Source organism: Canis aureus, chromosome 17 (assembly GCF_053574225.1).
Source record: "Canis aureus isolate CA01 chromosome 17, VMU_Caureus_v.1.0, whole genome shotgun sequence".
NCBI lineage: Eukaryota > Metazoa > Chordata > Mammalia > Carnivora > Canidae > Canis > Canis aureus.
This window is the reverse complement of record NC_135627.1, coordinates 22091545-22107833: the sequence shown is the minus strand read 5'-3', so window position 1 is coordinate 22107833 and position 16289 is coordinate 22091545. Positions and strand designations below refer to the sequence as shown.

Genomic DNA, 16289 nt, shown 5'->3' with positions numbered 1-16289 from the left:
TAAGGGAAGGAGTGAAATAGTACAACTCATTGTTGCTTGCTGCACAAACATTGCTTTTATATCAGCCTTGACTTCTGAACACCGATAGTTTTGGCTTTCGGAAATTTAAAGGCCAAGACTTGTAGACAAGTTTAATAACTCCTGTGTCATATCTATACTTGAGGGAGAAAGAAATTATTTACTACTTCAAAAGCATTATTCTGTTACATGTATTTTTTAAGATTTTATTTATTTACTTAAGAGAGAGAGCATGAGAGAGAGAGTATGAATGGAGGGGAAGGGCAGAGGGAAAAGAAGCAGGCCCGATATGGATACTTAGCTAACTGAGCCACCTGGGTGCCCCCAAAAAAGAGTTCTTTATGATAAGCAATACTGTAAACAAATTAACATATGAATAAATTAAGATTTGATGGAAATATTTTAGTACATGAAATAAAGAATTCATGTGGATTCAATACAAAGGACAACTACAAATATTTTCAAAGAAAATTAAACCACAATTGAAATGAGACAAATATATGTGTAGGAATGTAAAAATACATAAACAGAAGCAATGATGTGAAAAGGTATTCAATCTCAAAGTGACCAGGGTAATGACAATTAAAACAATAACAACTATATTTGCAAAAATTTAAAAGATTGATAGTATCCATGTTATCAAAGATGGGGTAACTGGAGCTCCCATGCGATGTTGGAAAGAGTGTAAGCTCTTGTAGCCTCCAGAGGATCGTTTGGGAGTATGAGGAAAATTATAACTTTGTAAACCCTTACACACAGCATTGCCACTTTTAGAAATATATCCTACAAAATTATACCTTTGTGCACTAAGATATATAGTATGCACTGGGGAAGTTTGCCTCGTCATTACTTGCAGAGTGGTGTGGCATCTTATTCAGGGCTTGGGTTTTAAGGGAAGCACATGAGGTGAATATTAAATAATAAGAGCATTACTTGTAAAAAGGCAGTTTTCATTGAAAGGTTTACATAGCATCTCAGTCAGTCCTGCAAAAACTTTACTTTAGCTTTTAGCAAATAGGTTTCAGCCAATTGATCAAATGAAGTAGTGCTCTGGAATTCAGAAACCCAGTGACACTAAAAACTCTTCTCTATAAACATTAGTATCCCAGTCATCATCATGGTAAGATTATCTTACTATTTACTTACCATTAGTAGGCTATTAGTAGGACAAGAAGTAGCATGGGGACCCAATGAGATAATAAATATGAAATCCAGGACACCTGGGTGGCTCAGTGGTTGAGCGTCTGCCTTTGGCTCAGGTTGTGATCCCACGGTCCTGGGATTGAGTCCTGCATCGGGTACCCTGCAGAGAGCCTGCTTCTCCCTCTGCCTATGTCTCTGCCTCTCTCTCTGTGTCTCTCATGAAAAAATAAATAAAATCTTTTAAAAATAGAAATAAATAAACATGAAATCCACATGAAAATTCATATTCACACCCAAGCGTTTGCAAATTAATTAGATGATAGTCAGCATTACGTGTAATATTTAAATTATCTCCTCCCTCATTATTGATTTAATTTCTTTTGTGTTCAAGCAGCCTCCACCTCAAGTGTAATTAAATATTAAAAATTAAAAATTCCCTAAATAAAATTATAATTAAGCAAACTATGGTACAACAATATCACTAGAAATGATAAAGCAGTTAAAAGTAATCCTATAGAATTCTATATACTAAAAAAGAAAGTGTTCCTCATCATGTCATTACAGACCAAAACAAACTGCAGTTCAATATATAGAGTACAATTCCTTTTACATAAACACAAGTCTCCAAATCCCAAATCAAATAGCCAGTATAAAAGCTTCAAAAATGGTCTGGAATGCTTAGCTCTCTGTTGGGAAATGAGATTGGACAAGTTCACTGTCACATTTTTCTCAACATATTTATATTTAGCCCTTGCACATTAACTCATTTCTTTGGTAATCTCATTCCATCTCATTAGTTTAAATATTAAGCGTTGAAATTTCCAAATGTATATTTGCAAACAGTCCTCTACCCTTAACTGTAGATTTCTATACCTAAATACATAATTGAGACCTCCCACTTGGCTGATTGATAAACCCTTCATAGAATGTGACAAAAAACAAGCTCTGAGTCTTTCCTCCAAAACTTTGCCACATGAAGTCTTCTCCATGCCAATGTCTTTCAATTTCAAAGGGGGAAATTTTCATAAACATCCTTGGTTTATCTCTTTTCTATTTTCCATCCACTTTGTCAATGATTTTTATTGGTTCTACTGTTTAGCAAGAGTTCAAAGAATTGTAGATTTCTTGACTTTGCTGCCTTTGCAATTGGAGTGTGCCTCTCCTTTTCTTCTCCCTACTTCATACACTCTGGATTTCTTTTAGTTCTTAAAAATCACTTACCATCCTTACTTTCATGACTTTCAACGAATTATTCCTTGAGACTGTAATGTCTTCCATTACACCAACATTGTTGGGTAGTCACTCTCATAGCAATCTGTGATTTACACAAAAAAGAAGAAATTTTCAATTCAGTTATTTGTTTAATACCTATAGGCCTTGAGGGCATTATGCTAAGTGAAATTAGTCAGACAAAGACAAATACCATATGATCTAACTTATATGTAGAATTTAAAGACAGCTACAAAAATCAAACCAAGCTCATAGATAAAGAGAACATATTGGTGTTTGCTAGGGGTAGAGACTGGGAGTGGGAGAAATAGGTAAAGAGTTTAAAAGTGCAAACTGCTAGTTATAAAATAATTAAATCATTGGGATGTAATGTGCAGTATGGCTATAGCTAAAAATAGTGTAGTGCATACATTCTTTGTTCCACTAGAAATCCTAACAGAGTGAAATAACATCACTTTTATGGATGACCATTTCCATTTCCTAAATGAATAATCTAATGTGTCACAAATATACACAGCCATATATATAGGTAGATGATAGATGATAGATGATAGATAGATAGATGATAGATAGATGATAGATAGATAGATAGAATCTGCCATGCCTCCTAAGCTACTATATAATTTACCTAATTTATACAATTTTAAATTAAATATTTCTCTCCCTCCAGTAGTATATTAGATTCACGCAGACAATGAGTTTGAAGTGTTTTGATCAAAAATGAATTAAGGCAACCAGAGCAAGAATATACTCAACACAAATAAAAATTTACTGAATGAGCAAGAGTTCAACCAAATTACATTACTTTAACTTCACTGTGGAAAACCTGAACTTTAAACAATGGCATCTTTTAACAGTCCTTTGCAACTAAAGCTATCCTTTCTTTTCAACTAAACAGTATTTAACACTAAACGTTAGTTAACACTCAAACACACTGTGTACACAATAAGCTGCCCAATGTATTTAACTGTAAACAATCCTCCTTTCTGAATTCCTACAATCATTTATTTGGACTTTTAATGGGACTTTCACATTTACCAACATTCCTCACAGGTTATAAAAATGATTTTGAGCTTAAAGAGCTGAGAGCAAAACTGGGGAGTGAGGATCAGAAAATAATGGAAGAAGCAAAGATGAGTATGAAACACAGTGACAAAATAATGAAAGTAAAGTCAGATGTGAGAGTAGGGTCAGAAACATGAAAATGAAGAACACCACAATGAAGTGCCTGGCTGTCTTAGTTGGTTAAACATCAGCTTCTTGATCTCAGGTCAGATCTCAGTCTCAGGGTTTTGAGTTTAAGCCTCATGTTGGGGACCAGACTGGATGTAGAGCCTACTTAGAAAAAATGCCACTGAGAGAAGGCTCATTAGCCAACTTGAGTAGAAGGTAATGGAAGAAACCCAGTTGTCTGTCCTAAATTTATTCTCCCTTTCTTTCACAGAAATAAACTTTTATCTAGGCTTTTGGCCAACCAACTAAAACCTGCATTTCCTCGGTTTACTTTCTGGCTAAATGTGCATATGTGTCTTAAGTTTAGACCAATGGTGTGAGTGGTTACATTATATGCTAGAGCACATCTACAGCTCCAGCTTAACATCTTTAGCCATATCCAGCTTCCCATGTGCTGGAATGAGATATGGAAGCAACCATTTTGACCGTGTGATCAATGATACAAAACTATTGGACAATAGATCTCAGGACAAAAATAATCTGACTCTCGAATATCTTTATGGAGCAAACCTGCCTGATAGCTTGGAATGGAAGGACTATTACATTAGACATAATGTACTTAAGTCAATATAAATGTTTAGGTCTTTCTGCTACAGAGAGGAAGGTACACTTTAACTTATATAGGAGGTGATATCCAAAATTGGAAAATGCATGGAATATAGGACCATGCATGGGAGATGCAAATAAAATGGGAAGAAAGTCTTTTACTCACCCAGGCTCAGAGCAAATGGTTTTATAAAGCAAGCTTCATCTTACTCAACCTACTTCAGCATGCTAAAACTTTTATTTTCAGATGTTAGATTAAGCATCACATAGTTGGAAAACTCTGTCCCACCTTCTCTTCATCTAAGTAAAGTTTAATCAGGGTCATTAGTTGACCTCCCTCCCTTTATACTCCAGCTTGATTCTCAGTCTCCCTCACACACAGGTTTTCCTCTCATATATAGTAATTGGTTAAAAAAAAAAAAAAGATTGATCTTCCTCTTTTCAGAAACACTAAAACTATCTTCTTTAACAATGGTTGTATGGTTAAAAAAATAATTTGAAATTGTAATTTATTAAAATTCTTCAAACCAGTGCCAAACTCAACTTGTATCCAATTTTGAAGGGTATTATTGATAAACAAAAAAGATTATCTTGTTTTTCCAGACTCACTTAAATCTGTTTTGTAGCACTTTTGATCTTTTACTCAGCCTCCTAACCTCTCCCATGAGGGAAAAGTAGGCATGCCTTAGTCTTCCCATTACCAGTCCTTAATATAAAACTATATTGGAGGCATCTGGGTGGCTCAGTGATTGAAAGTCTGCCTTTGGCTCAGGGCGTGCCTTTGGCCCTTTGCCTGTGTCTCTGCCTCTCTTTCTGTGTCTCTCATAAACAAATAAATAAAGTCTTAAAAAAGACATGTCATAAGGTAACCATTACTACTTACAATGAGAGCATACAAAGTGAGAACCACCCATAAGAACTACTACAAATACTTCATTCTATATATAGTTCTTATATTCCTTTTCCATATTAATCTGGATTTTTAAATAGTGAACAGGATCAATGTTTAATGCATTTTGTAGTCAGTTTCATATTTAATAACTTGACTTAGATATTTATCTCATGAGCATTTTTGAGAATATTATTAAAATATATAATAACATGTTGATTTCTCTTTTTTGCAAGATTTGTTTACTTAACAAAACTTGTTAGCACTATCTATATTGCAGGACAACAGACCTTTGAACTCCTCCGGAATATTGTAGGGACAATCTGTGTCCCTAGAATCACTTGTTTTGCAGTCTTCTTCTAAGCTTCTTTTTTAACTATTATGTAACTTCCGGACACAAGTGTTCAGGGAAAACAAACCAGGCTTTGTGGCTGTTGACCTAGGGCTGACTGCAAGTCCTTGTGTTTTTTGGATGACTTCTTTTCTACACAAGCATATTATAATGTCACTGAGTTTCTTTTATTTTTTTAAGATTTTTATTTATTTATTTATTCATGAGAGACACACAGAGAGAGAGGCAGAGACACAGGCAGAGAGAGAAGCAGGCTCCATGCAGGGAGCCCGATATGGTACTCAATCCCGGGACTCCAGGATCACGCCCTGAGCTGAAGGCAGATGCTCAACCACTGAGCCACCCAGGCATCCTAAGAGTGTCTTTTAAATTTTATAATTTATCCCCATGCTATGCATTATATAAAAAATGTTTTAATATTTCTTTACATTTCAGATAGAGCAAATTCATAAAGAAAAATATATCCTGAAAAGTTTCAATATGTTAGGTATGCAGTTATATTTAAAAAATGTCTCAAAGATAGGCCCGTTTATCTCATTCTGAAACCAATAAACTTATCTAAGTGGTATACAATTTTATTTTTGAGGGCAACCAACTAAAACTGCCATTTGGGCATTATATATGACTTGCTACTGTAGCTATAATAATATTTTCATTTTTGATCAAAACTCCCAGACGCCTCATGACAACTAATATTAAAACCATTGAAGCAGAAGTTTATATAATTTTGGAATGGATTTTTAATAAATCAGTAGGGATTTTCTATTACTTTATCTAAAGATCTAACATCTTTTGAAGGATTTAAGTTATTTCAAGTCCTAAAGCTAAAGACCTTTCCTATACATTTATTCCTTTCCATTCTTTCAGAAAGGACACAAAGTTAGCCTTACATTCCATTTATTTTTTAAAACAGATTTTGCGAGAGAGGAGAGAGAGAGAAAGAGAAAGAGAAAATTTTCTTTTTCTTTTCTTTTTTTATTCTTTAACAGATTTTACGAGAGGAGAGAGAGAGAGAGGCCTTACATTCCATTTGAAACAACCTTCTCCTTCCCATTCCAAAGGCCTAGCCAACTGTGTAGAGGATAAAACACTGGGTTCCTTTTCTAAGGAGTTTATACTAGAAACAGAAGAATGCTGAGTCCCTTAGCTATGCAAGATTGGCCTAATAAGCTATATGCAACCTATCTGTCTATGAAATTCCCACTTTGGGGATGCTTTGATTTGCCGCATGCTAATATCAGGCAGCCATGTATAGAAGATGAGAATATATGTACACAGAGAAAGATAAGAATCCAAGACAGTAAGAGGAACACAGGGGGTTTTCCAGCCTTTAGAAAATCCCATTTTATTTACCTCTATACTTAGAATAAACTTAATTTGTTTCTTTCAGATTATACCTAAATGTATATATTTAAAAATGCATATTTTGAAAATAAATTTAAACTTTAAAATGAAGAAAACCTGTTCTTTTTATTCAGTAAGAGATAATTTTATGTCCTGGCTTTGGGTTGCAAAACAAATGGAACGCTAACCAGGAGAAAATTGAAATATTCTAACAGAGAAAATTTTCCCAATGTTAAAAGATGAAATCTTCCAGTTTTAGAGATATATTTATTTTCTACCTGTGATTCCAATAATACTATAATTCTGGGTTTGAATTTCAGCTCTGGTCTTAAGTACCTATACAAAGATGGGGATAAATTAATAAACCTCTATCAATCAACAATCTCCAAATATTTTATGTGCCAATTATGTGCAAATAATAGTATTACATACATTGGCAAACAAGGGAAACAACATTATGTTCATTTTCAAGAAGTTGACACTTTTAAAAAATAATAACTATATAAATATCAATAGTAATATGAGAAAGTAAAGACCATCACAAATACATACAGCAGTAGTCCTTAAACTTCTCTACCTTAGGAACTCACACTCTTAATTTTTTTGAGGACCCCAAAGACCTTTTTTTTTAAGTGAATTATATTTATTGATATTGCTGTTTTAGAAATTAAAACTGAAAAAAATAAATATTTTACTAATGATTTTAAATAATAGTGCACATACAAATGAAACAAAATAGCATATTTTGATGACAAAGACTTATTTTTCAAAGAAAATTTTTAGTGAGAAGAATAATGCTGCTTTATATTTTTGTAAGTCTCTTTTAATGTATGACTTCATAGAGGCCAGTTGAATTTTCCATCGTTTCTGCACTCAAACTCTTGGGTTACATTGTTTTGATTGAAGTATATGCAGAAGGTCCAGCCTTCTACAAATACATATTTGAAAAAAGGGAGGGCCTCCTAGAATCACCGAAAGAATCTTGGGGGTCGTCTGAGGTGCCTCAGACCACATATTGAAAACTGCTGAGGTACAGGCTTAATTTCAACACAAATTATAAATAATGGGTGAAAAATACTTTTAGAGAACAGAAAAAGTAATGTACCTAAAAGTTTTTTAGGAAGCCATCCACATTATTCTTGTGAGTCAGACAAATATTATTCTCAGTTTCAAAATGAAGAATATGAGGTCTATGAGACCAGACCATGGCCATTGAAAAGTATAAACTCTCTGCCCTGTTGTTTTTTGTTTGCCTGTTTGTTTTCTAAAGAATTTCTGGTGGTGGGAAGGGATTGGAATTTCCAAGCCTGGGTTTGAATCCATGTCAACCACTAGTCATATGACTTTGGCCACTTTAGTTAGCATCATTTAAGCTCAGTTTACTTATAAGCAGTGGGAGAAATGTAATGGAACTTACAGAATTTATACCCCTTGTTTCTGATAGTATAAGAGATGATATAAGATATATCCTTCATATATGGTTTAGCACATGAGAAATGCTCAATAAATGATGGCTTTTATTTTGTTATTTAATAATTGCATATAACACAATAAATTGCACATTTCACTATATAACACCTCTGAGAAAGACACATAGGGCTTAAATAAATGGAAAGGATAATCGAATTCATCACAGCTCACCATCTTAAAATCCTAATCCTATTGATTTCAGTCAATATTTTAACTTAACTCTTTTGACTTACTTTTAATACTTTACCCCAAAAGTAACTTTGTAGCCTTAACATTTTCAATATTGTATTTTTGTAATTTGGAAAGATGTTTAAATCTATTTTGGAACTAGGCAGCATGAGAGACAACTTTTTATATCATTTATATATTTTCTTTACATATTTGCCTCTTCAGAGTGATTACAACTCAAAGTAGACATGGCATTTATTAAAAATATATAGTTGATATTTATATTGATAAGAATAACATACTCTGTCAAGTTGGTCAATATTTTTTTTTAAAAAGACTTATCTATTCCTTTTAGAGGGAGAGAGATAAAGCCTGAGCAAGGGAGTGACATATATTTTATTTATTTATTAAATCTTATATTAAAAAAACCTTATATTATACTATTTTTTTATTTATGATACTCACACAGAGAGAGAGAGAGAGAGAGAGAGATTGGCAGAGACACAGGCAGAGGGAGAAGCAGGCTCCATGCACCGGGAGCCTGACGTGGGACTCGATCCCGGGTCTCCAGGATCGCGCCCTGGGCCAAAGGCAGGCGCTAAGCCGCTGCGCCACTCATTGATCCCCTATACTATATTATTGAATAAACTTCAGCTTATATACATATAATAAATATACATATGTAAATTAAGACAAGTCAGAGGAAATGGAAAATAACCTAACCTCAACCTAATCTCCAGGCAGGAAAGAGTTAATATTGTTTTAAATGACTGCATAAGAGAGTGAAGAATTAATAGATTTGCATTTAGAATTAAATTTTGAGATCCTAAGTGAATCAAAAAGTGAAACATAAGTAGTTGTAAATATATCACAATATATTTGATTTGAAATTTTATTGATAACTCCAGCAATTCTCATGCTGGTAATAGGATATTAAAACTGTAGATTAATACTGTCACTAAACAGCTGACCCTTAAACAGCATGAGTTTGAACTGTATGTGTCCACTTACATGTGGATTTTTTTAATATTTTGATACTGTAAATTTATTTTCTCTTCTTTAAGATTTTCTTAACATTTTCTTTTCTCTAGCTTACTTTATCACGAAAATACAGTACATAATATATACCCAAAATATGCATTAAATGACGGTTTATGTTATCAATAAGGCTTCCAGTCAACAGTAGGCTATTAGTAGTTATATTTTTGGGGACTCGAAAGTTATATGTGGATTTCCAACTGTGTGGGGTTGGTGTCTCTAATCCCTGCATTGTTCAAGAGTCCACTATATTATATATTCTTAGCAAAAAAAAAAAAAAAGGTAATAAAACATACAAGACAATTCTTATAAGGAGATAATAGAAAGATGATAACTTATTCAAGAATATCCACCCATTGCCCAACCTAAAATTACAACTTTAAGATGATTTGGCCACTTATACCTAAGGAAAGAAAATCACAGAATAATTTTCTTAAAAATGGCTTCCAACTAGGCATGTAAGATATTATGGAAACATGGGATGCCTGGGTAGCTCCGCTGTTGAGCGTCTGCCTTCAGGTCAGGGGATGATCCCCGGATCCAGGATTGAAGGGAAACTTGAAGGGAAACTTCTCCCTCTGCCTGTGTCTCTGCCTCTCTCTCTCTCTCTCTCGAATAAATAAATAAACAAAGTTTTTTTTTTTTTTCAAAAAAAGAAATTATGGGAACAGGAGAAACTGCAAGTAACTTTGGCTGTAAATAATAGCATTTCAAGGAACTGGTTTCTGTTCAGAAAGAATAAGATCAAATAGGATACTCTTAGAAACAGGAAAGTTTAACAAGGGAGAAGGCTGTGGGATTCAGAAATCATGTGCATCTTATAAATAAATAGATAGGAGCACAAAGGGGTCATTGAAGGCAATACGTTTTCCTTCATTTTTAAATAATTTCTCCTGGAGCTAGTGAAGAATGGGGGGTGGTTGGAAACTCATATTTTATAACCTACCTTTTCATTATAGTCTCAGAAGCATCATTTTTGGTCAAATGCCTTTGATTTCTATGCTATCCCCTCACTTTAGAAAACTTAGCTCCTTATTGCTTAATTTTTTCCCCTCTTAATTGCACCATAAAATGAACACACACACACACACACACACACACATACACACACACATATACACCTGTCTTGTGAAATACCACAAGGTTAACTGAAAATAATGAGTTTCGATTTAACAATTTAACCAACTATCAGAGCATTTGAAATAACCAATTTAAGTCCTAATTCTTACTGCAGAATTCTCCTCAGCACCCAAACTGCAAAATCCAATGGGATAAACGATGGTCTATTACATTTTCTATCTCCAGCACGGAGCAAAATGCTTGCTCCAATAACTGCTGCGTGTTGAATGCATGTCATCATATGTTAAAAGACTGATAAGGAAGAAAGAAAAATAGTCTACCTTGCTGTGATGGCAACAAATTAAAGGAATTCAAAGTGGTAAATTCATTTTTCCTTGGTTATGTCTTCATTAAAACATTCTCCAGGAGTGATACATAATTCCTCTATGACAGCAAATGATAATATTATGAGGCACTAAAAAGGTTATTTTGTTTTTGATTTGTTTTGTTTTTTGTCAAGTTTTCGTACATTTCTTGAGTGGCAAATGTACATAAAAATGTGTTGATTGATTGAGCAGCCCTGGTAGCTCAATGGTTTAGCACTGCCTTCAGCCCAGGGTCTGATCCTGGAGACTTGGGATCAACTCCCATGTCAGGCTCCCTGCATGGAGCCTGCTTCTCTTTCTGCCTGTGTCTCTGCCTCTCTCTCTCTCTCTCTCTGTGTCTCTCATGAATAAATAAATAAAATCTTAAAAAAAAATGTGTTGATTGAGGGACATGGTATTAACACGTAATTTCAGCTGTATACTTAAAAACAAGTCTCCTCATTTAGTGAATTTTCTCCTCTTTTCCTCTTTTATTTTGCAAATATGAAAGTAAAAGATGATATGTAATTCAACTGACAGTTTCTCAAACTTAAGGAATGTATATGCCCCATTTTACATTAAAAAAAATCCTAGGTGATAGCTGTATTAAATACATTATGCTATTAATTAAATACTTGAAAAAATAAACCTTGGGATAAATTTCAAGTTATTCTTGGGATTTATAACTATAAAACCAAAGGGAATTTGCAAAGTAAGTACTAGCACAATTATAAAACCCATAAAATTAAAATTAACAACATAAATTTAAGGTAATGGATTATGTTGTGTTGCTACCAGTAAATTTCCAACCTTGATTTGAATGTGATATAACTTCTATGGTAAAATTTGTGAGTTTCAGAAGTGGAGTCAACCCTGAGCCAATGCAATGATTCAACTTCTCTTTTTTCTCACTTGAACATATAGCCAAGTCTTTGCTGCTGTAACGTCCTATGGGTGTAATTTGACCTTTATATGGGATAAACTCATTGTATATGTGACTTCTCTATCTCATTTTTTAAAATTAACTTGTCATTATTAAAATGTTACTTAAAGCCACTGAAATCATAAAGCTAAAGCCAATAGTGACATGAAATAATAGATCTGTGCTTGGTCACATAAATCTACTGATTATGCTTATTATAAAGTTATCATTAAATTATTATTAAAATTAAAAGATATAATTAAAATAAAAAGTTTAGTAAAGAACTTGTGGGATCTAAAAATATGTACATAGATCTCTATGTGCCTATAGTAACAGGTTTGAGAAACACTCTATAGTAGAAAAAACACCATTTGTCACGCAAATAGTATTAGGAGCCATTTTAGTATTACCAAAGAACATTTGTAAGTTGATTAATTAGAAATCTGCACTTTTTTTTTTCCAGAAGAGAAAGGTAAAATAATTATTTTGGACCCAAACCCTTACAACACAATTTGACTTATTTAATAATGGAGCTAAAAACTCTGCATTTTCACAAAGATTATAAAAATTACTTCAGCAAAGTCACTATCTTATTTTCAGTATATGAATATAAATTATGTAAATTGCTTTACAGTAGTTTCTGTAAGTATTGCAATAATAATAATTCAACAAAAGCTCAAGAGTAATATTTGATTGGACATTTTTAAAATTAATGTTGAATGCAGGTGCTGGAGGAAAAGTAGATTTGATTATTGAAGTAGGAAGTTCAGAGCTTATGGGGAAATGCTAAAAGGTACTGGTTACAGTTGGAGCCTTAAAATACTCACCTTACTAGTTCTTGATTAGTTCCATTTACTTAGAAATTCATTTTTCCTTAAGGGTAATATCTCCTTAGCTCTAGCCTGAAGCTTAGTATCTATTATTGAGTTCTTATTTTAACAAAAGAAGAAAAACGGTGTGTGCCATTTTTCACTTTGTCATTTCCTCAAATCACTAGGGAAAATGTACTCTTTGGACATCTCAGATGTTTCTGTTTACATAATGGGTATTTTATTTCCTATTATCAAAAGCAAAACACTTTTCCTGGAAAAATGACAGATAATCTAAGTAAAGCTTTAAATTGATGAAATTTTATCATTTATGAATTGTATTCTCTCAATCGTACCATTATACCTCAAGTCATTCCAAGATAAAATAACTAAAAATTTGGAGGTTTTTTTCTTGATGACAATTTCAATGTGTTTCAGGTAAGGAGTAAGTTTTTTTTTCTATGTGATTATCACCTATACTTCCACAGGTCATGGAATTCCATAGGTCACTTTCCAAACTCCGATATATAAGTTACATTTATAGTAATAATCCACGTTTTACTGGGTTTTACTCCCAGGAGCTCTATAGGAAGTCTACATCTTTGCAAATCTCCTGCCTGTGTGTGTTTTTGGTTTTTTTTTGTTTTTTTTTTTGTTTTTTCCCCTCAGGAGATATTTTCTTTGTGTTCACAAATATGCTCAAGAAGCTACCATTCCAACTCTTATATTCTTTATCTACACAGCAGCTCCTGAGCAGTACTACAACTGCTGGACTGTTATTGCTTTTTCTGGCATGTATGATGTTTTCAAGGCAAAATTATAATTTTATGGAGAAGTCACTGCTTGCTTATTCTGGACACAGACAGCCACCACTTGCATTAAGGGTGGTCATATATTCAATTTATTCACCACGGCTTTTTCTGACAATATTGAATTTTACTTGGATCCTGTACTCCTATAAAACAGTGAAGATTTAAAATTCCCCCCAAATTTTGTGTTTCAGGAAATGGCTCATTTCAAATAACCAGTCTTCCTCATGCGAGTTCGATAATATTCATAGATGCCACCCACTCCCATTTCCTATGAATTCTTACTTTTTGCCCCATAAATAATTAGCTGGTCAGCAGACATCCATCCTTAGTTGTTGGCTTTAAACTACTATGTCTTAACCTCATTCAAAACTGTTGTTTTGGAAACAGAGCTGGAAGTATTTGGAATGGAATTCAGATTTTTTAAAATGTATCTAGTATATTTCTTCGACCTTTATTGATGTACTATTCTTAAGATGGGAGGGAGCCTACCAATATAATTTAGTAAATTATTCTCCTTAAAAGTCTTATAAACAGCTGTTTGATTAAGTGGCATTTTAGATGGAAGAAGAAACATAGTTAAAGGAAAAAGAATAAAAGATTTTTCTTTTTCACTGCCATAGCTATGTGAGTCCAAAGGCTGAGGTATATTCAGCTTTCAAAATATATTTATTAAATAAATTAAGGAAGCTGGTATATAAAATGGTAATGTAATATGTTTCAAAAAAAGGGCAGTAATTCTGTAAAAATTTTGAACATTTTCTACTCCTAGTGTTACACTTTCTATTTCATAAAAAGAAAAGTAAGAGAGAGAAAGATTAAAGCTTTGTCTGTTCTAGGTTAAAATAGATTTAAAAGCCAAAACAACCAAATACTAAATTGTATGGTCTTTAATTGGTCAAGCATGAGCTTATCAGCTATAAATGAGACTTTTAGAATATCTAAATATTATCATAGAATTACCATTAAATAATATTAGGTACTATATCTCAATTTCTTTAGCACTGATATGTTATGGTAAAAATAATTTTTTTGCAGGGGAGATGCACGCTTGAGGTATTTAGGAATGAAGTGTTAAGGTATTTGTAATTTATTTTATAATGTAATATAGTGAAGTAAACATAGGAAATAGCAACAGTTTTTGAACTCAGATTTTGGATAATTGTTTGCTCACTGTATTTTCTAGACATAAAAATATTCGTGCTTAAGTAAATGTGAAGAAGAGATGAAAGAGAAAATTTTAGATAAAGATGAGAAAAATAAGCCATTTCAGAAAGAAAAATCATTTTAAAGTTTTCTTAATAAATATGAAATATCTGAGAATAAAGGAGAAAGAAATGCCATATCTAGGCCAAAATGTGAGAAGGGAAGCTCTGCAGATAATTCCTCAACCAAATGGAAAGTAGGTGGTGCTAGTCAAGGACCAAGATCAGCATGTTCCCATGGACTAGCATCCCACTTTTCCCTGAAATTTATACCAAAATAGTTTATGTATTAACATATACAAAAATTAGCTTCAATAAAAACTCAGAGATATTTACTATTCTATTGATAGATAATCTATAAACTGAATATATAATAAAATTGATGTATAGGTGTTTAAGAGAGAGAGGGAGAAACTTTGATTCTTCTTTTTGGGTAAATACCTACAAATAGAATTATTAAGCCAAAGATCTCAACATTTTGAAGGTTGTGAATTAAAATTACCGAAGTCCTTTCTAGAAAACACAGGCGCGATCAAAAACTATCACCATTATCATTGTTACCATTTATATAACTTCCTACTTCCATGTAAGCATTACACAAAGAATATTATGTCTTTTTTTTTACTTCATGCAATAGTTCCATTAAATAATTATTATTACCCCCAATTTAATAGACTTAAGTGGTTTAGGTTATTTATAAGTATATAAAGAAAGGAAATTATATAAATTCATTTGTGTTATTTCCTTCTACCAAAACATGTATATCCTTACCTATATTATTTATGATGTTCATGTGCACCTTCCAACAATGGATCTTATGTATGTTTTAGATTAATATGATAAGTAAAAAATGATATCTCATTGTTTAAAAGATTCACCATTTTATTAACCATTTGCATTTCTTCTTTTGCAATTGTCTTTCCTCTTCTTAAATACATTCTCTACTTGAACATCTCTCAATTCTATTAATTTATAATGCTATGTATAGAATAACAGTATTAACCTCTATTTGGATTATGGTTAAAATTACTTATCCCTACTGTGAATTGAAGAGAAATCGTATCTTTTAAAGAAATAGAACTGTTCACCGAAATCTACATTTAAATAGAAAAACATTTTAAAAACTGAAAAATTTATGTGAAAAGAAAATGTAGAAAGAGACTCACTTTATAGATAAAAATAAAATTCAAGTTAAATTACTGGGTTTCAGTCCAAATAATAACTTTATAACTGTCCATTGCATATATTTGTCTAAATTTGAATACTTATTTTAAAGCAACTTCACAAAATATGTTCAAATTTTCTTAATGTCCTAATCACTCTATATTTGTTTCGTAGTTTTATCTCTTTGTAACAAAAATGGAAAGGTACAGATAAGCAAATTGCTAATATATTCTGACAATGCAACTATTCTGGAAAACTTGATTACAAAACAGCCTATTTTTCTTTAAGTGAGTTTTTAAAATGCAGCTGGCTATTCATGGCGTGCAGGTCAAATTTAGCATTTGGTTTTGCATATTTTAGTTAAGAGGATGAATTTAGTTTACTATCTAATCTTTGGCTTTGAAGTATTACAAATGTATATTTTAAAAATGAAAGTGCACTCAACCAACCAGTAAATTATAATGTACAAAATGGATACATATTTTTTAACATTTCAACCATTTGTAATTGAGCACAACTCTAATT

At 32.6% G+C, this 16289-nt stretch overlaps 1 protein-coding gene across 9 annotated transcripts in view; it reads right to left on the bottom strand.

Annotated features, from left to right (window-relative positions):
* The window catches only part of LOC144287846 (uncharacterized), a 122026-nt gene that overhangs the window by 67076 nt on the left and 38661 nt on the right, over positions 1–16289 (bottom strand). For 8 of the 9 annotated variants that reach the window (XR_013355627.1, XM_077855228.1, XM_077855230.1 and 5 more), the window contains exon 3: positions 2383–2476. The exons of the other annotated variant lie outside the window; for it this stretch is intronic. The gene's annotated coding sequence lies outside the window, so the exon portion shown is untranslated. The remainder of the gene's footprint in view (positions 1–2382; positions 2477–16289) is intronic. 9 annotated transcript variants of the gene reach the window in all.